This window comes from Protopterus annectens, chromosome 3.part1 (assembly GCF_019279795.1).
Source record: "Protopterus annectens isolate FY-2018-M chromosome 3.part1, PAN1.0, whole genome shotgun sequence".
NCBI classification, from domain to species: Eukaryota; Metazoa; Chordata; order Ceratodontiformes; family Protopteridae; genus Protopterus; species Protopterus annectens.
Genome location: NC_056732.1, coordinates 1,322,898,366 through 1,322,919,796, shown reverse-complemented (window position 1 = coordinate 1,322,919,796; position 21,431 = coordinate 1,322,898,366).

Below are 21,431 nucleotides of genomic sequence, written 5' to 3'. Positions count from 1 at the left end.
TCAGATGATGCACATAGGACAGATGCTAACAACCTTGAATTTTCCTTGTGAAGAACATTTCTGGTCTCTCCAATTGCTGCAGGTACTTGGAAAAGCACATACCAAAAGGGGCATTGTACTCAATTACTGGCCTGATGAGGGAAGACTACAGGGAAGTCATAACTTTGTTTTTTTCTGGAGGCAATGTCCTTACTTATGAAATGAGCAATATGGAATACCCTTCTTACCACTATGGAGACAAGGTGATCAAAGGTAAGGTTGTTGTCAACCTGCGTGCCCAGGTCTCTGACCACTGAGTGCGCACTTAGGGTGTTACTACTGATGTGGTAGTTAGAAGGAACATTGTTTTTACTGAAAGGGATGATGATACATTTTTTTTCATTGAATTTAAGGCCATAACTTTGGCACCAATCATTTGTTTGCATAAGACTCTCTTGTAGGATGTTGACTTCATTTGGAGATTCTATAACCACTCCCAGATTGCAGTCATCAGCAAGCTTTTTCAGCAACATACCTTTAGTTTTTGCTTGTACTTTGGAGAAATAGATTCTAAACAGTAGAGGTCCCAGGACTGATCCCTGTGAAACATCACTGGTTACAGGTCTGTTTTCGGAGGTGGATTCCCCTATTTTGACTATATGTTTTCTATCAGTAAGCCAGTTAGTGACCCATCTCATCATATAAGGGTTGATACCTAGCTGGGTTGGTCTGTTAATGATGCCTGAATGGGGGATAGTGTCAAAACCCTTGGCTAAGTTTAGGTAGGCTGTATGCACAGATATCCCGTCGTCCAGGGCCTTATGACTGTCTCAAAGAAGTCCACCAAGTTTAACAGGCATGATCTCTCTTTGACAAATCTGAACTGAGTATGGACAAGTGTTTGGAGATTATCTATATCTTTGTTTTAAAGGTCCATGATGATTCACTCCATGCCTTGCAGAAAAAGCTAGTCAGGCTAATAGGTCTATAGTTCCTGGGGTCAGTGGAAGCACAACCTTTGCGCAATGGAATAATGGTTGCCATTTTCCATTCAGCTGGGATGGAACTGGTACTTAGACTATGATTGAAAAGAGTACAAAATAGTGTTGCTAATTCTTGTTGGAGCCCATGTAGGATGCATCCTAGGATGTTATCAGATCCCATAGATGCTTTGTTTTTGGCCTTAAGAGGTCATTTATGACTTGCTCTTTAGAGATACAAGGTAGAGGTTAGGTGGTAGGGATGTCATGGGGTACATGTGGCAGGGACAGGGGAGTGAATTTTTCACAGAACCTGTTGGCCAACAGGTTCACAATGTCCACAGGCTCAGTATATGTGGTATCATTAACTACCCGTTCAGCACAAATCTGGGCCTTTCCATTTACGTTATAGATGTAACTAAAGAATGCCTTATGGTTATCCTTAGTTGAGGAACCTAATTTGGATTTGTAGTTTGCTTTGGAGGACTCCCCAAGAAGTCTTATTTGCTTGTTTAAGCTGAGGAGGGAGTGTTTCCAGTTTAGGGCTCACTCCCTCTTACTCTTAGACAGCAGTTTCTTCCTCTGTTAATGGCAGTTGTTTACCAGGTAGGTTTGCTCTTCCTTCAGGAGCTTGTTTTGGTCCTATCAGGTACAGCTGAGTCAATGCAGTTGTACAGGTGTTTGTATAAATCATTGGTGTAGAACTTGGCATAGTTGCTAGTTCCATCTGAAGGGAGAGGTGCAGTGCAGCTATTTATACCATCCTGTAAGGGGTTATAATCTGCTTTGGAGAAGTTCTTTAGTTTGGTTGCTGCTGGGGGGGGTCAGGTGTGATAGTTACTTCGAATGAGACTGATTTGTGGTAAGATCTCATCAGGAAAGACCTCACAGAGGGGGTGCTACAATGGTCCCCCATATTGGTAAGCACCAGATCCAGGATGTTGGCACCCTTCGTGGGGGTGTCAACCAAATGGTCCAGGGTACTGGAGTTAACAAAGTTGAGGAACCTTTGGGCAAATGAGTTTGAGCACAATTAATTTACCTAGTAAATAGATGGGTAGTTAAAGTCTCCCAAAACCATGGTGTTCAGATGTACCTTGATAGACTCAAGAAGATCCAAATAGGCAGAGTAGGTGTCCTGATGCCTGGTGGACAACATTATTTAACAAATAAACTCCATGGGAATAGAACCCATGATTGCAGGAGAACAGTTACCTTGTCTTCTTAATTATCCAGATATGCTAATCATCAGAAAAGTTACCTAATGGTTTTAAATGGGGTATATCTGACATAGCTGGGATACAGCTATATCCCTGAATACCTTAGGAATGTCCAAGTATACCTCGGATTGTGACACTTAATGTAGGTATTCACCGGCTGTCTCTGCACCTTAATGACCCTCAAAGAAGCTACTCTTTGTCCCCTCTGATGGAGGTCATTATAGAGATGGATATGTCGTTGATGATCCCTCTCAATCAGAGTCCATATATCGATCATCTCAAAGTTCCATGGTTTGACTCTCACATGATGCTCCACTCCAGTGTAGACAGTCAGTATCTAGATAGTTTGATAATACTGAGAATGTCTATACATCGCAATGCAATAAGTTGTTCACTGAAGTCCCACTCAGTTTGCAGGCAACAATGGTCTTATCAGTATATTAATCAAAATCAATATTTAAAGTGGCACTTACAGCATGTTATTTGATTGATGGAAGATAATGGGCAGGTGCTACACATAGCCTGTTTAATGATACCTACTGGATACTTGCATGGAACACTTTCCTGTCACACTGAGCTATTGGTTAATGTGTCATATTTCAAGAACTTTCACAGATATGTGCAAATGGAATTCCAAAAGCTTGAAATTTAGATAACTCATTAATTATGTATGGTGCAAATGGGACTTAAAAGATTTATGCACATAGCTGGTATTACTTTTAGTTATACCTGACTCATTGGTAGCTGTGTTGAGAAATGTTTAATTCTTTAGAGACCTATGTTAACATTACTCCTAATCAAACTATGTATATATGGTTGTATTGATGCATTTATGGAAAATGTGTGCACTATGAAAAATGTTTGTAAGGGTGTGGGACTGACCTGTATGCATATAGGAGGTTAAATCTGCATCAGTAACATGCAGTACTTGTCCATATGCAATTGTACAGACAACATATAATTCGAACATTCTGTGGTATATATATATATATATATATATATATATATATATATATATATATATATAGATAGATAGATATGCAGTGGATATAAAAAGTTTACAAACCCCTGTTAAAATGCCAGGTTTTTGTGATATAAAAAAAATGAGACCACGATAAATCATTTCAAAATTTTTCCTACCTTTAATGTGACTATTAACTTGTACAATTCAATTGAAAAACAAACAAATCTGTTAGGGGAAAAAATATAAGCAATAAAAAATGTACAATAAGCTGGTTGCATAAGTGTGCACATCCTTAAATGAATTATTAGTTTAAGGGGTATGCACACTTATGCAACCAGCTTATTGTACTTTTTTTTAATTTTTTCCACTAACAGATTTGTTTGTTTTTCAATTGAATTGTTTCGGTTATAGGTCACATTAAAGGTGGGAAAAGTTTTGAAATGATTTAGTGTGCTCTCATTTTTTATATCATAAAAACCTGGCATTTTAACCGGGTTGTGTAAACTTTTTATATCCACTGTATGTATATATATATATATATATATATATATATATATATATATATATATATATATATATATATATGTATGAGCCGTTTATAATCTCGAAATACTGAAATGTCGAATTTCAGTATCTCAAGACTATAAATTCAAATGTTTAAAATAGCAAAAGTTCATAATCGTGAATTTGAATATCTCAAATTCACAGTTATGGCCTTACGCTACGTGATGTGTGTGTTTATGGTGTGCAGTGCCATGTGTGGATCTAGGTGTTTTGTCAGGTAAGTGAGTGTTTTGTAAGGGATTTGAGTGGGAGTTAGAGTGTGTTTGAGTGTGCTGATATGTTTGATGTGTGTGTGAGGGACTGGAGAATGTGCGTGTGTGAGTTTGCTTTTGTTTCCTGTTTTTGTGATCTTGGATTTAGTATATATAAGTAGGGGGGGTGGGGTGGAGGAGGACTTGCCCCTCTTGCTTATGTGTGTATGGGTTGTGTATGTGTGTAGTTTTGTTTGTTTATGTTGTGATATGGGTGTTGTGGTGTATGTATGGTGTAGTGTATGCGGTTTGTTCTGTGTTTTGAATTTTGTGGTTTTGGGCTCGGGGTTTTGTAGTTTCAGTGTTTTGTGGATTCGGTGTCATAGTTTCAAAATACTGGAATTCGATGTTTCAGTATTTCGAGATTATGAAGTGAATCCATATATATATATATATATATATATATATATATATATATATATATACGCACACACACACACACACACACACACACACACACACACACACACACACACACACACACACACACACACATAAATATGTATATGGAAAAATACTGATTCTGATATTATCCATATGTTGCCATGTAGTATGTATTTGGAGTTCTGTTATGGATATTTATTCATTGATGCTTCTTAAAACGTATTAGAACTACTGACTCAATACAAAAAGGATCTGTATTTATGTCTGCTTACCATGTACTGTCTGTGGCCCGCTTATGAATAAAGGGGCTTTCCAGCACTTTCTGTAAGTTGTTCAATTGATAAGTGATACTCTTTGCTAATTTGGATGGAATTCACTGCTCAGTAATGATGATTGCATTGATATAAGCTCATTATATATAACAATTTGTGTGATTGATTTTTTTTACACAGGTTGCCTTTTTATTAAATTGCATTACAGCTACAGCCATCACACATTTTTGTTGGACACATATTTGTAGTATGTTAATGTGAACTACATACAGAGTATGTGGCTGGCACAATACTGTTGTGTTTGGACCTCCACTACTGTGATATCCACTGTAAGGAGTTCAGATCTCACATACAGCCTCTACAGATATCACAACTTATGTTGTTGTTCCAAGTGTTAGGTATTTGTCCATTGTTTTTGTATCATATATGAGTTTATATGTCACAGTACTATATGGCACAGGGCTATATCCTAGAATTTTGCATTGCTCATGGCTGAAGAGGGTTTACAGTGGCATAAACTGTCTACATAATCATCTCCATATGTGTGTTCCCACACAAATCTAACCATGTGCCTATAACTGTCTTTCAGATAGTAAACAGACCTAGAGGTGAACATTTCTCCCCAAAGCAGAGCAAAATTATAATAGATGCTCTGTGCCAACATGGATGGAGACTGCTTGGGTGGGCAAGAAATACGGTATGGAGGAATGAAGTCTAGGCCAACATCACTAACATGATTAATGCTGTGGGCATTCGCAACAGCTCCTGGAATGCCTTTCAACAACTGTGCTGTGAGATGACCCTTTGCGCAGTCAACAGGGTATGCCAGTATGAGAGGCTGAGGGATGTCACTGGTGATGTCCCACCATTGACACCCCACAATGAGATGATATAGTGTCCAGAACACCTGCTTCTATCCAACAGCTGGGTATGCAGCGCTGACCTTTTGCAGTATGTATGATTCAAGACACTATAATTGCATCTCTTATGGAATTGTGTATGTTGCAATGTGTGATCTATGTTCATGGTTTCACACTGGAATAATTTAGCAGTGGTTAAAAGATAGAGCGTACGAACATCAGTATGAGATGAAGAAGGGAAAAGAGATGAATGTCCTTTTTAAGCATTGCCAAAATTATCACACATTTTTGTTGGACACATATTTGTAGTATGTTAATGTGAACTACATACAGAGTATGTGGCTGGCACAATACTGTTGTGTTTTGACCTCCACTTCTGTGATATCCACTGTAAGGAGTTCAGATCTCAAATACAGCCTCTACAGATATCACAACTTATGTTGTTGTTCCAAGTGTTATGTATTTGTCCATTGTTTTTGTATCATATATGAGTTTATATGTCACAGTACTATATGGCACAGGGCTATATCCTAGAATTTTGCATTGCTCATGACTGAAGAGGGTTTACAGTGGCATAAACTGTCTACATAATCATCTCCATATGTGTGTTCCCACACAAATCTAACCATGTGCCTATAACTGTCTTTCAGATAGTAAACAGACCTAGAGGTGAACATTTCTCCCCAAAGCAGAGCAAAATTATAATAGATGCTCTGTGCCAACATGGATGGAGACTTCTTGGGTGGGCAAGAAATATGGTATGGAGGAATGAAGTCTAGGCCAACATCACTAACATGATTAATGCTGTGGGCATTCGCAACAGCTCCTGGAATGCCTTTCAACAATTGTGCTGTGAGATGACCCTTTGCGCAGTCAACAGGGTATGCCAGTATGAGAGGCTGAGGGATGTCACTGGTGATGTCCCACCATTGACACCCCACAATGAGATGATATAGTGTTCAGAACACCTGCTTCTATCCAACAGCTGGGTATGCAGCGCTGACCTTTTGCAGTATGTATGATTCAAGACACTATAATTGCATCTCTTATGGAATTGTGTATGTTGCAATGTGTGATCTATGTTCATGGTTTCACACTGGAAAAATTTAGCAGTGGTTAAAAGATAGAGCGTACGAACATCAGTATGAGATGAAGAAGGGAAAAGAGATGAATGTCCTTTTTAAGCATTGCCAAAATTATCCACCACATAGCTTCAAGTTTGCAGTAATCGAAAAGATACAATCTAATGTGCATGGAGGTCCCCTGGTCTTTAATGTTATAAAAGTGAGAGCTGTACTGGCAGCTTTGGTTGGGTGCAAATCACTGGCTGGGGATCAATGACATACTATCTGTTGCATGTATTCTTAAATTAAAGGCACAAAAAACATAATTAAGAACATTTTGGACAGCATTTTATATTTTATTTAAAGAATACCACTTTAACTTGCTCTACAACTTCAGCCTCTCCTTGATTGGTGGAGAAAGGAGGTGTGATGACCATATGAACATAGGTATGGTTCTCCAACATGTACATAAGCTGCAGCAATGTGTAACAAACCTGTGCTGTATGAAATGAATGTTGCTGTTTTTCTGCACAGGGACATCTTTCTAACAGGTGCACCGTACATCACATGAGTATCAGCAGACCCTGCTACTGTGTTGTAAATGTTATCATGTAACTATGCCATTGCCTGCATACCTGACTGTGTTTGCTCAGTTCAACTGGTGAATCTGGGCATTTTGAGGCAATGTTACAATTGCCTCATGTACACAGACAACCCCCTCCTCCTACTACCAAACACTAATACGTGCGAGAGATGCAGTTATATAGCCAAACTAGAGGCTAAGCTCTCTCAACCCAAGACTGGATCAGACAGTCAAGAGGAGAAGGGAAATACTTGCATCACACCACCAGTCTTACATAGACCCATTAAATCAGCTCCGGCAAAAAACACACATAAAACATGGAAACATACTTGGAGGCTCTAAATAAAAATCTGCAAAACCACAGAGACCTCCAAAGCAAACATCCAAGCATCCTCCACCCCCCCAACACAAACCATGAAACACATACTTCACAAAATCAGTGTGCCATGCAATCACAGCCCTTAAGGCAAAATAACATACCCAACATAATAGTAATAGGTGACTCTATAGTCAGGCACTCTGACGTCCCATTCACTAGGCTGAATAAGGAGAAGGTTACTGTTAGCTGCCTGTCAGGTGCCAGGATCCGCCACATAACACAAGCACTCAGGTCATTCACGAACAAGTACAAATATGACTTTGTCATTGTCCATGTTGGTGTGAATGACCTGAGCCGTACCTCCCTGAACTACATGAAAAGAGACATGTAAGAGCTCTCTGATCATGTAGCCCAAGCCAGTATGACCCTGACCCTGAATAGCATCCTGCCCTCACCAAGAATGATACAACGGTATAAAGAAAACAATTCTCGATTGGCTAAGTTTCTGGTGCCATTCAAAGGGGATCCAGTGTCTGTCTGGCTGGGATGACATGCTCGACAAGCCACTCTGCTTCGCTAGAGATAACTTGCACCTGTCAACCTTAGGCTTTCGAATACTTGCCAAGGCTCTTCCCACCCACATAGTGCCTTTTTTAGGCAAGGCTCAAAAGACAAACCCACCGCCATAAGTAGCACAAGTAACAAAAAACTAAGGGTAATGCTACTCAATGCCAGAAGTCTAAACCTCAAAATGCACGCACTCGAGGCACTCCTCAGTATGGATAAAATCGATATATGTGCAGTAACAGAAACCTGGTTTAAGGCTCCACAGAGCACCCCAGTACAACCAGGCTACAACTCATACCATACATTTCAGCCACAGAGTCCAAACCAAAATACAAAAGGTGGGGGCGTATCCATATTCATCAAGGATACCCAGACCTTCAGGTTAGTGGCACAGCACCATGCTTCAGAGATCATCCACGTGCAACTAACAATGGGCAAAACTGCAAACCATGTCCCAGGACCCCCATTCCACGTTTCTAGAAACACTGAGAAACATAAAGGGCCTACCAAACACCCTAATATTGGGTGATTTCAATTACCCAAACATTAACTGGGAGAACTACTCAAGTACTAACTCCCTTGCCCAACTTTTCCTAGAATTTATAAACTCAAATGCCCTGGTTCAACTGGTCAACACTCCCACCAGAGGTGACAACATATTGGACCTGGTCATCACCAACACGAGAGACTGGTGTTCCACACCAGAGATCAATCCCTCACTGGTTAGATCTGACCATAAACAAATTACTTTGGATATCCATATTCCGCCCCTACCCCTGGACAAGAAAGCCACCGTGAAAAACTTTTCAAAAGCAAACTTCACATTACTTATGAACGAGGTGGAAAGTTTCAAACAAATGGCGTTCCCCAGGGCTCAGTCCTAGGACCCCTCCTGTTAGGCATATACTTCTCAGAGGTACAGGCAAGCACAGGAGGACTATGGCTGACCAAGTTTGCAGACAACTGCAAACTAGGGGCTAAAATTGACTCTCCGGCTGACATAGACATCCTCCAAAAGGGTCTCACTGAGACGGATACCTGGTGTCAAAATTATGGCCTCAAGCTAAATTACAAAAAGTGCTTAGTCATCCCCTTTGGAAAAAACAAAGTACCCACAAACTACCACATTGGTGGTAGTCCCCTAAATATGGAAGACATAATAAGGGATCTGGGGACCCAAGTAGATAGTAATCTCACCTTTGATAATCACATTGCCAAAGTGGTTAGAAAATCCTTCTACGTGGCCCATCTAATCACAAAAGGATTTGCATCTAGATCAAAAGAGGTCATTGTGCCCATCTACTCATCACTCATCAGACCCATCGTAGAGTACAACGCCCCATTTGGGATGTACCTTACAAGACACCTGCAACAGCTGGAAAGACCACAGAAGTACCTCGCCAAGAGGATCAAGGACCTCAAAAAGATGCCCTATGCAGCTCGACTGAAGAAACTCCAGTTATACTCAGTTGCATACCGCCTACTCAGAGGCGATCTCTGCCTGACATACAAGGCCATGTCCAACCCAGAATTGATGGACATGCTCCACCTAAAGAAAACCTTATCCCCTCGAGCCACACGCTCTAGAGATCTAAACCTCACCACAACAATAAATAGGATGTGCTGGCGGGATAGATTCCTGTCCCAGAGACTTCCCATGCTTTGGAACAAGATTCCAATCTACATTAGGCAGAGCTCCTCGCTAATACTCTTCAAAAGAAACCTTGACAAGTGGATGGGAAACAGAAAGTTTACCCCAGGGATCACTTCAGTGGCTCTGCTGGACAGAGGCACAGGGAACTAATCTAAGGGGGCGGCAAAAGCCAACACATTCTGACTAGGCTTATAAATGCCTTCGGGCAGATAGCCTAGTACCCACCTATGAACCTATGAACCTATGGTAGGGCAGACAAGATTGTGGTGTGAGCCATCACCCAAGACTGTATTAGAGTAATATCGACAGTTGATCCACATTGTCTGGTATTGTCATTCTCACCCTGTGGTGATGATGATTGCTGTTCAGGCCACTGACAATGTCAACTGACTGTTGTTTATTGTGAAATCTGATGCCATGAGAGTCTGTCATTTTAACTAATCATAGGTGACTCCATTTAGTCCATTACAGTTTATCCATACTTTCCGTTGTCATATGTTGCTTGTGATATTGACAACAGTTCTGCTTTATGTCCTGAGTTTGTTTTCTGTTTTCATCTTTTGCTAGTGGATAGCTAGAAATGTGTTTTATAGCTGTATGTCCCTTGTTGTCTGTCATACATACATACACCACCATGAGTCGGCATGCATACCTGTGTCACTTGTGGCCTGTGTTGATGATCCATGTTAGGATAGATTTTTATAGCTTCATACTGTTATATGTTAGAATTATGTTGTTATGTCTGATGTTCAGTGTGTACATCTACGGGGTAATTTCCATTGGATGTAATCTGTGCTGCTGTGGTGGTGCAACATCAGAACATCAATGTTTAATGTCTGTACTTCTGTATGTGTGGCTTGTCATAACTCAAAGGTGTGTGTCAGATGCTACTGTGTTGCTTGGGCTTGGACTTGTGTTAACACCCTCTATCATCCATGCCTGTTTATTCTGTCGCCTATGCCCTCCGCTCCTCCTCTGATAGCTGTGGAATGTCATCTTCAGACATCTGGGGTTCTTGGGGTAGTTCACCCTCACCTGCAGCTGGAAGACTGCCATGTGTTGTTGTTAGCATATTGTGTAGCATGGCACACACAGTTATCATCTGTGCTGCCTCTTCAGGTGTGTGTTGAAGTGCACCTCTGATTGTGGCCAGACAAGAGCACAGCTTTCAGTACACCAAACAAACACTCAATGATATTTCATGTTGTTGCATTTTCTCTGTTATAGGCTTCCTGTGCAGGGTTTGATGGTTCTCTGTATGGGGTCATTAACCACAGCTCAACTGGATAACCACAGTCACATGTTGGGGAGTAAACACATATGTTAATGTTGACAGGGGTGCCATTAACTGAAATCTTAGTTGTGTTCTTGTACTTACTCAGTGGTATTCCCTCAGGTATTTCACTTTGCTGGAAAGCAACTCTCAGACTACTTTCCATCCATATGGCAGCATCATAAACACTTCCAGGCTGTGTTGCCATGATGTTTGTTATGCTGCCATGAGCTGCACACACTACCTGCAGTTCCACGATGGCCAGCATTTCTGTGACTGCATCTGTCTGCTTCTGGATGCACGAGGTCTTAATAGAATTGTGGGTGGAGTCTGTTGTATCAAGTACATGTTTGAAGTTTACAAGGTTATAGAACTACTACATAAAATATCTCTGCTCATTGGGGTAGATGGAAAGTGTATGCATTCATCTACCTTGCCACACATTGCTGCCAGGGATTATGACAGGATATGACAGGCAGCTGTGTGTGACACATACAGCATCCCCATGTGTCTTTGGAATATCCCAGCTGCAAGTACACCTAGGCTCAGGCACACCTTTGTTTCAAGAGGGATGGGGTTGACCCAAATGTCTGCACAGGCATGTGTGGGGCACATGTGTTGCACACAGCCTACACCAGCTGTGTGTCTAGGTGGTACCTGTCAATGATTTGTTGTTCTGATAGTTGGCTTAGTTGCAGCATTGCTCTTTGTCTAGCTGGCTGCCTTCTGGGATGCACAGCTACATCCTCCTCCATAGCTTGCAGTAATGTAGCCCATTGCAGTTCATTCACTGCATGTAACTTTTATTTTTGGTTGGTATTATTACGGATTCCATATGATTCCATGGGAATAGCTTCTGTTCCTTCCATTGCAGTATGGCATTCGTCAAGGTTTTCAGAAACACAGTGGGCTGGATTCACGAAGGCTTGCACGGAGTCTAAGAGTAGTGTAAGACCCCATGCAGCCCTTGCGATCCAGGAACAGCCCGAAATTCCGTGTAAGAGACCAGCTAAAACGTCTCTTACACGGACTGGGCGTGGATATGCTAATCACCTCACTTGCAGCCTAAAGGCATGCAAATGAGGTAGATTAGCGATCCACGAAGCCCAAACCAGCCCGTGTAAGAGCCATTTTAGCTGCAGAAATGTACTCAGTTGACAACTGAGTATGTTTCTGCAAATAACACAATGGAGCCATTTCAGCTCCAAATAAAGGGTGCATATATGTCAGGCAGCATGCCAATGGCCAAATATGTGGCCATTGGCAAGGTACCCCGATGCAAATTTGAGAAATAAATATATTTTAAACACAGCACAGCCCTGTGCAAATGGGCTGCACTATATAAAACATAAAAATGAAGGTTATAAACCCACAAATGTGGGTTTTATGCAATACATGGATTTACAATGCAGGGACCAGCAGACGAAAAACAACATGGCCACCATTTAGTGGTTGCTAAGGGGGGAAGCTGAGTCTAAGACATGTAACTAAGCATTAGTAGGCAATCTGATGTAAACGAGTGTTAGGATACTGAATCCCACTGTCACATAGCAAATGAGCACATTCTGAGTAGTGTAAGAGTTACATAAGGGGGAGGAACAAAGTAGGAGATAGGTGACATCACAGGGGGGACTGCCAGAAAGAAATGCAATTCATTGGAGGTCAGTGTTACATGACAGATGTCAGACAGATAGCATGGAAACAGGAGTGCCACAAGATAAGCATGGGAAAGTCAAGAAATGGAAGGTGTACACTGTTGCTTACACCAAAGTTTCTTGCTGGGTGTGCATGCGCACATGTGCGCGCCATGAGGCGCGAGTAGGGCAGTGTGCACGCGTGTAAGGCAGACTGAGCATGTGGGAGCCTGTTGGTAGACTTGTAAGACTGTTTGCACTGTTGTGTACCCATTTTAACCCGAATAAGAAGATTCTAAACCGTGTAAGCCTGTGTGCGTGCATGTAAGCCACTGTGAGCGTGTTTCTGCTGGTATGCGTGTTGCTCCCCCCTGAGGAAACAGAAAGGAAAAAGAAGCAACCGAATTAGTAGGAAGCTAGCAGGGAATACTGCTGAAGCTAGCAGGTGAAAACAATTAGAAGCAGGCAATTACACAGGCAGAATAGTAGCCCAGCCAAGCACTTAAAACTCTGCAAACAGCAGTGCAGGATGTTTCTCTCAAGAGACACGGCAAGACAGGAGTAAGCTATTAGAAGTGAAAACTGAAAAAGCTGAACTCAGAGCAGAAATGCTAGGGGCTGCCATAGCTGTCATAAGGAGATATAGGCTACTTGCTGAGGGTGGTGACAATGCAAATGGTGCCAGACAACCCACAGTGAGGAGACGGAGAAGAGTGCACAGGCCCAGGATCACCTACCATGGGTTACATGAGCTGGAGATAGTGGAGCACAATAGAGTGGACAGAGACCTCCTGTAGCAAATTGTCAAGCTGTGCAGGCCACGCCTCAGACACAGAACCAACAGAGGGGAATCCATCCCAGTGGAAACCAAGGTATGTGTTGGCCTAAGAATACTAGCAACAGGTACTTTCCAGAGACCAACTGGTGATATGATGGGGATATCACAGGCATCAGCCTCCAGGGTACTGCACCAGTTCCTGGATGCCATGTCAGCACATGTCGGTGATCATGTATATTTCCCCAATGCCCATGAGGTATGGGCCAGCAATATGCGTCTCTTCCAGCAAATAGCGGAATACCCTGAGGTAGTGGGTGCAATAGACTGCACGCACATATGCATCAAAGCACCAGCCGTAGCGGGGTAGGGCCTACATAAACCGCAAGGGCTTCCCCTCCATCAACTGCCAGGTCGTGTGTGATGCCCAGGGCATAATAATGAATGTGTGTGCTGGCTGCCCTGGGAGCTACCATGATTCCCATATCTGGCATTTGACACAGCTGTACCAGACATTTGCCAATGGGGACATCCCACATGGACACTTAGTGGGGGATGCAGGTTATGCACTGGAGCTGTGGCTGATGACACCCATCAGAAATGCACACACACCTGAACAGGAACGCCATAATGAGGCACACGCACAAACACGTAATGTAATAGAGCGTGTGTTTGGGCTGCTCAAGTCACGGTTCCAGTGTCTGGACACATCTGGTGGAGCCTTGCAGTACTCACCAACTACATGTACCCAAATTGTCATGGTATGTGCTATGCTACATAATATGATCTTGCGAAAACAGCTGCATCAGGACCAGCATAGGGCCGGGCCAAACAGCCCCCCCCCATTGCCAAGGCCATCACAGGCAGAGCGTGACTCAGAGGAGGAACAACCTGAGCCTGCCCCAGTAGGCAGAAGGAGGCATGCCCAGTATGCCCTGGCCTTGGCAAAGAGGCAACGCATAGCACATACACTGGCTCAGTAGGAACCCTGGGAATGATACCCCTCTCTGACTCACTCATATAATAACAGGGATGCCTAAAATGACATAACCTGCTCTCAAACATGTACAGGGAGTGTAGTATGTGCATCTGACAGAGGCAGCCCTGCAGCACCACCTGAGGCATGAATGCCATGTGTTAAGCAATGTAACACCATGTAGTATATGCAAACTTGATGACCCTGACTAACATCATACCCTCACCAAGCATGATGCCATAATATGACAATGAGATGATCAATTGCAATAATTGGCTGAAGTATTGCTGTTAGTCAAAGGGGATCCAATGTGTGCCAGCCTGGGATGACATGCTGAGCATGACATGATGCTCCACCTGCTAGGGGTGGCGTGCACCTATCTGTCCTGGCCTTATGGATACTGGCAAAGGCTGTTGTTACCCACAGCGTGCCTTGAATAGGTAAGGCTCAAAACACAAACCCACCTCCATAGGTATCACAAGGGATAAGAACCTAGATGTAATGCTACCCAATGCCAGAAGTCGAAACAGCAAGATGCATGCAGTCTAAACTTCCCCAGTATGGAGAATGTTGATATCTGTCCTGTAACAGAAAACTGGGTCAAGGCTCACAGCAGCACCCTAACACTACCAGGTTACACCTCATACTGTGCTGTACAGCCTCAAAACATGGAACAAGCTACAAAAGGAGGGTGACTAGCAATACTTGTCAAGGATAACCACACCCCCATGTTGGTACCACAACAAGAAGCAGAATGGACTAGCCATGGTCAAGTAACAGTGGCTAAAACTGCCTCCCAGTATATAGCCTGCTACAGACTACCATCCTAACACCAGGAACTGCACTTGGCCTATGTTGGAATACATGAATATATCAAGCCCTCCAAACCACATTATATTGGGTGACTGAAAATACCCAAACATAGACTGGGAGCATTATTCTAGCTCCAACACTGTAGGACAAAAGTTCCTAGAATCCATAAACCAAAATGCCCAGGAACAACATACCACTCCCACAAGAGGGGTAAGCCTACTGGATGTGATAATCAGCAACATGGGTACTGGATGGCAAGATGAGAAGCGTATCCCTCACTGGTAAGACCAGACCATAGAGTAATCACACTGGATATACACATCCTGACCACAGTCCCTGGCCAGAAAACCACAGTGAAAAACATGTGTAAAGCAAAAGTTGCACTCCTCCAAACTGATGTGGAATCCATTAAAGGCCCTGTGCAGGTGCAAAATATGGGCCACACCTCAGAAACTGTTATACAGGCATTCCATGAACACTGCCAGGAATGCATGGATTATGCAATCCCAAATAAAACCAAGACACAATGCCATACACGCAGGCATCTGGCATGGTGGACTCCAGCCATTACCAAACCATGCAAGAGAATGAGGAAGCTACTACATGATAGAGCAAACATAAAAAGGGAAGTAATCACTGATCAGTAGTATGGCAATAAAATATGCCCACTGATACAATCCACTAAGGCCAGCTACAACAAGTTGAATCTGTGAATCTTGAGGCAATGTTACACCTGCCCCATGTACACAGACAACCCTCATCTTCCCCCAAGAAATACAAATATATGTGAGAGATGCAACCATTTATCCAAACCGGAGGCTGAGCTCTCTCAACTCAGTACTGTCAAAACTAGTCAGGAGGAGAAGGTAACCACACACACCACAAACCCAGTCTCACATAGACCTATCACAACTGCAAAGCAAAGACATAAACACAGAAAAACATTCCTGGAGGCCCTAATTACAAACACACCACATCAACAGAGGCCTCCAAAGCAGACAGCCAAGCAACCACTACCTCCAAACATAGCACATGCAACACATAGTACACAAAGCTGGTGTGCCAAACAGTCACAGGCCAGAAGGAGAAACAACATGCCTGATACAGTTGTAATAGGTGACTCCATAGTCAGACACACTGCTGTCCCGCTCACCAGACTGAACAAGGGAAAGGGTGCAGTAAGCTGCCTGTAGGCTGCTACAATATGCCACATAACACAAGTATGCAGGTCACCCCAAAGCAAGTAGAAATAGTATGCAGTCATTGTCCATGCTGGCGTGAATGACCTGAGATGTACCTCCCTGGACTACATGAAAAGAGACATAGATGAGCTCTCTGATTATGTAGTCCAGGCCAGTATGACACTGACCGTGTGAAGCATCCTACCCTCACCAAGAATGATGCCACAGTACAAACACTGAATGATCAGCTTTAACAAGTGGCACAATTACTGGTGTCATTCCAAGGGGATCCAATGTCTGTCTGCTTGGGATGTCATGCTTGACAAGCCACGCTGCTGTGCCAGGGATGGCTTGCACCTGTTACCCCTGGGCGTCTGGATATTGGATAAGGCTCTTGCCACCTCCATAGAGCCTTTCGTAGGCAAGGCTGAAAAGACTAACCCAGCTCCCTAGAAAACATAAGTGGAAAGAAGCATAAGGGTAATGCTGCCCAATGCCAGACGTGTAAACCTCAACATGCATGCTCCCGAGGCCCTCCCCAGTATGGAGAACATCGATGTCCGTGCAGTGACAGAAACCTGCATCAAGGCTCCTGACAGCACACCAGCACTGCCAGGTTATACCTCATATCATGCGTTATGGCCCCCAAACCTGGACCAAAACATAAAAGGAGGGGGAGTATCCATTTTCAGCACAGACACCCACATGTCCAGGTAACTGACAATGCACGAAGCATCGGAGACCACCCATGTGCAACTAACCGTAGGCAAAACTGCTGTACAGTCTGTAGCATGCTACAGACCACACTCTCACACACAGGAACCCCACTCAGCCATCCTGAAGACACTGGACAGTATGAATGTCTCACCAAATACCAAACAAGGTATTCACAAATTACCACATAGGTGGTAATCCATTATGTATGGAAGGAGTAATCAGGGACCTAGAGACACAAGTGGACAGTAACCTGTCATGTGACACTCACATTGCCAACGTGGCTAGGAAGACTGTCTATATTGGACACCGTATCATGAAAGGATTCACATCTACGTCAACAGAGGTCATTGTGCCCCTATACTATTCTCTTATCAGACCCATAATCTAGTACAATGCCTCATTTGGGATGTACCTTACCCAACACCTGCAGCAGTTAGAAAGACCTCAAAGGTACCTCACCAAGAGGATAAAGGGTCTCAAATATATGTCATATGCTGCCTGGCTGTAGACACCCCAGCTGTATGCAGTCACATACTGCCTATGCAGAGGCGTTGTATGCCTGTTGTACAAGGCCATGTCCAACACAGGAGTAATGGACATGCTCCACCCCAGAAAACCCAAATCCATCGGAGCTGTGAGAGTGAGAGATGTCAACCTCAACACATAATGAAATAGGATGTGCTGGAGGGACAGATACATAACCCAGAGGCTCCCTACACCCTGGAACAGAATCCCACTCTATGTTAGGTAGAGCTCCTCACTGACTCTCTTCAACAGGAATCTTGCCAAGTGGATGGGTGATCATAGATGTACACTGGGGGGTCTTCACTGTGTCACATCCAGACAGAGGCACAGTAAAGTAAATCATAAATGGACATAATATTCACATAGCAAGGGGTGGTGAAAGCCACACACACTCTGGCTAGGCTTATAAATGCCCTAGGGCAGATAGCCTAGTATGAACATATGAACCTATGAAGATGCAAATTGTACAGGACACTAAGGATAATCACAAGGCTTTCTTAACTGATGGTAGGAACCTTGTTGGGAATTCACAGATATGCTCTGAATCACTCAAATATTACAAACAACATACCAAACACACACACATATTGCCAACATCCAACCTGACAGGTGCAGTGCAACCCCCCAAATGCAAAATATCTATCCCAGCAGAGTGCTGGCCCCCTGACATTGCAGATGCTGAGGTAACAGCCAGCATCTACAAAGCAAAACACACAGCATCAGTGGTATGAGATGGTGTCCTGGGCTGAGTCCAACATGGACTCCAAGAAGAATGGAATGCCAAATAACACTACTGCTCAATGTCAGCCTTACCACAGGATATGTACCCAAAGAGCAGTGTATAACAACAGTGGTCCTTCTCCACAAAGGTGTTGCCTGAATGGATACTGCAAACTACCACCCCAGAATCCTGACAAGCTTGGTCTGCAAAGCTATGGAAAGGATCAGCATGTACCGCAGACATAAAGATATTGGGGACCTACTGACACTGGACCCTACCCAGTGTGGCTTTCTTAAGTGCAGATCCTGCCCCTTAAACATGTTTGACTCATTTTAAACAGTCATTAAGGTCATTGATGAGGGGAATGTGGTCCACACAGCCTAGCTGGACCTTGCAAAAGGCTTCCATACAATACCCCACTTGTTCATTACAGATAAGCTCACCAGCTTAAATATAAACCCCTATGTCAGTATAGGGGTTGCAAACCAGACCAAGGACAGAACTGACATGGTCAGAAATGCTGCAGCCATGTCAGACTACAAACCAGATATAACTGGCATCCCACAAGGCTTGGTCCTGGGACCTCCCTTGTTTGGTATATATGTCCCATAGGTACAAGCCAACATAGAAGGACTGTGTCTGAACAAGTTTGCAGAGGACTACAAACTGTCCACCATATCTGACCCTCCAGCTGACACAAGCATCCCACAAAAGGGCCACATAGAAACAGACAACTGGTGCCATAGCCATGTCAGCAAGCTAATTGCAGAAAAGTGTATAGTCGACCCCCTGTGGATATACAGTAAGTGCCCACCAATTACCACATAGGTGTTAACCCATTAAGTACTTAACATGTAATAAGAGACCTGGGGACACAAGTTGATAGATATCCTGCATTGGACAAGCATGTGGCTGTAGTGGTTACAGAAACATACCATATACCCACCTAATCATGAAGGTTGTCAGATCTAGATCAGGGGAGGTCATTGTGGCTCTGCAGTCATCCTTCATCAGCGTCACAATTGACTACAATGGCCCCTGTGGGATGTACCTCAGCAGACAGCTCCATCAACTGGAAAGACCTCAAAAGTACCTCACCAGGAGTATCAAAGAGCTTGAACAGATGCCATGTGTTGCCTGATTAAACAAACTGCAGCTCCACACACTGCCATACTGCCCGCCTAGAGGCAAGCTGTGCCTGATGTATAAAGCCATGTCCAAGCTGGAATCAATGAACATGCTGCACCTTGTACAATCTGAATGGCAGTGAGCTATGCACATGAGAGACCTGAACCCCAGCACTGACATACATAGGACAAGCTGTACTGAATGATCCATAACACAGAAGCCACCCCCACTCTTGAGTAAACTCCCAGTACAGGTTAGCCAGACAGTCACTCATCGACTCTCCTCAAGAGCAATCTTGATGAGTGGATGGGAGATGGTAGGTTTACCCTGGGTATCACTGTTATGTCACGGGTAGACGGAGGCACAGTATACTAACCATGACATATGTCATGGCAAACTCCAGTTACAATGTGTGTCGAAGGACAAACGCACTCTCTGACTAGCATTAGAAATGGCCTAGGGCACATCGCTAGTGTTTGCCAATGTCCACCTATGTTGTGGAATACACTACCAATGTTGGACAAGCCTGGTTTAAGTAGTCCATATCTGAACATAATGCAACATGGTCATATGTGCACAACTGGCCCCTAACCAGTCTGTTGTGCTCACTATGAAAATTTAAAGCAGTGATAGGACTAAAGCCCAGGATACTGTCCACCACAGTGAAAGTACTGAACCAGTACACTATACGGTACTACAGTGTTAGGTCAGTATGAAAGGATGTTGACAACTGTATGCAAAGTATCCCATGCAAACCCTGCAGGCACAGTATAATCCCTGTTGTGTTCAGACACAAAGCAGTTGGACAGTAAGTACACAACATGACACACAACACACAACCATAAACGTGAGATATTGTTGAAGTTCACACTCATCCACAAATGTGGTGGACTGCAGAGTTCAACATATGGAAAGCTCACACTGGGCATGCTCGTGCACTTTGATAAATGAGACATATGCCAGACAACATGCCATGGAAAGTCTGAACTGGGCATGCTCACATACTTAGGCCATATCTCAGTTTAGCAGTTGGCCACACATATCTGGTATTTGTACCACATTACAGCAATCTGCCCAGTGCACACAGTTAAATGACTACAGAGACATAAGTGATATAGTGGATCCCTCTCATATTCAAACATCTTCCACAGATACACAAGTTGTTCATAGAAACAGGGAATGCTATGGCAATAAAGACCTGCAAACAGTCTATCAGCAACAAATATTGTGCATCTGACAATTAAACATATGGGTGTAGAGGTCAATACTGGGCTGTTTGCCCTAGGGAATGAAAGCTTAGCCAGAGTGTGCTTGGCGTCTGCCTCCCCAGTACAGTAGGCTACTGTGCCACTGTAAAGTAGGTCACATAAGGCACCATTTGAGGCTAGTGTGCTGTGCCTCTGTCAAGCAGGGACACAGTGGAGATCCCAGGGGTTGAATTTGCTATGCCACATCCATGTTGTTGGTGTGTGCTGGAAGAGGGTTGGTGAGGACCTCTAACAGTAAGTGGGCATCAATAACAGACTGAGGGGAGCCTTATCTGCAGTGTCTGGACAGTTTCACTGTCAACACTTTGTCGTGATGAGTATGAGGGATTGAAGTGTCATGCCAGTACTGTTCAGAGATGTCCTCCCTCTGTGGGCTACTGCTCTGCAATGTATTAGCTCACTCCGTCTGTTGGACAGCTCATATATGGCTGGTGTACACCTGACAGGTGTCCTGTTGTGGAGGAGTCATGGGTATATTTGGGATAGCATGATCAATGCAAACCTTCCACATGCTCATAGAATGCAATTGTCAAGGATTATGCAGAGTGGCCTGTATACTCCCCCAGCATGGGTCCTTTGAAGTCTTCCACCCCAGTCTTCACAAGTGTAAAGTCTGCTTTTGATAAATACACTTTGTTTGCAGTGACAACCTTGCCTGGGGTGGGGATGGGATATGGATGTCCAGGGAAAGGTGGGCATGGTCAGATATCAACAATGGTGGTCTACCTCTGGTGTGGAACAGTGAGTGCCCATGTTGCA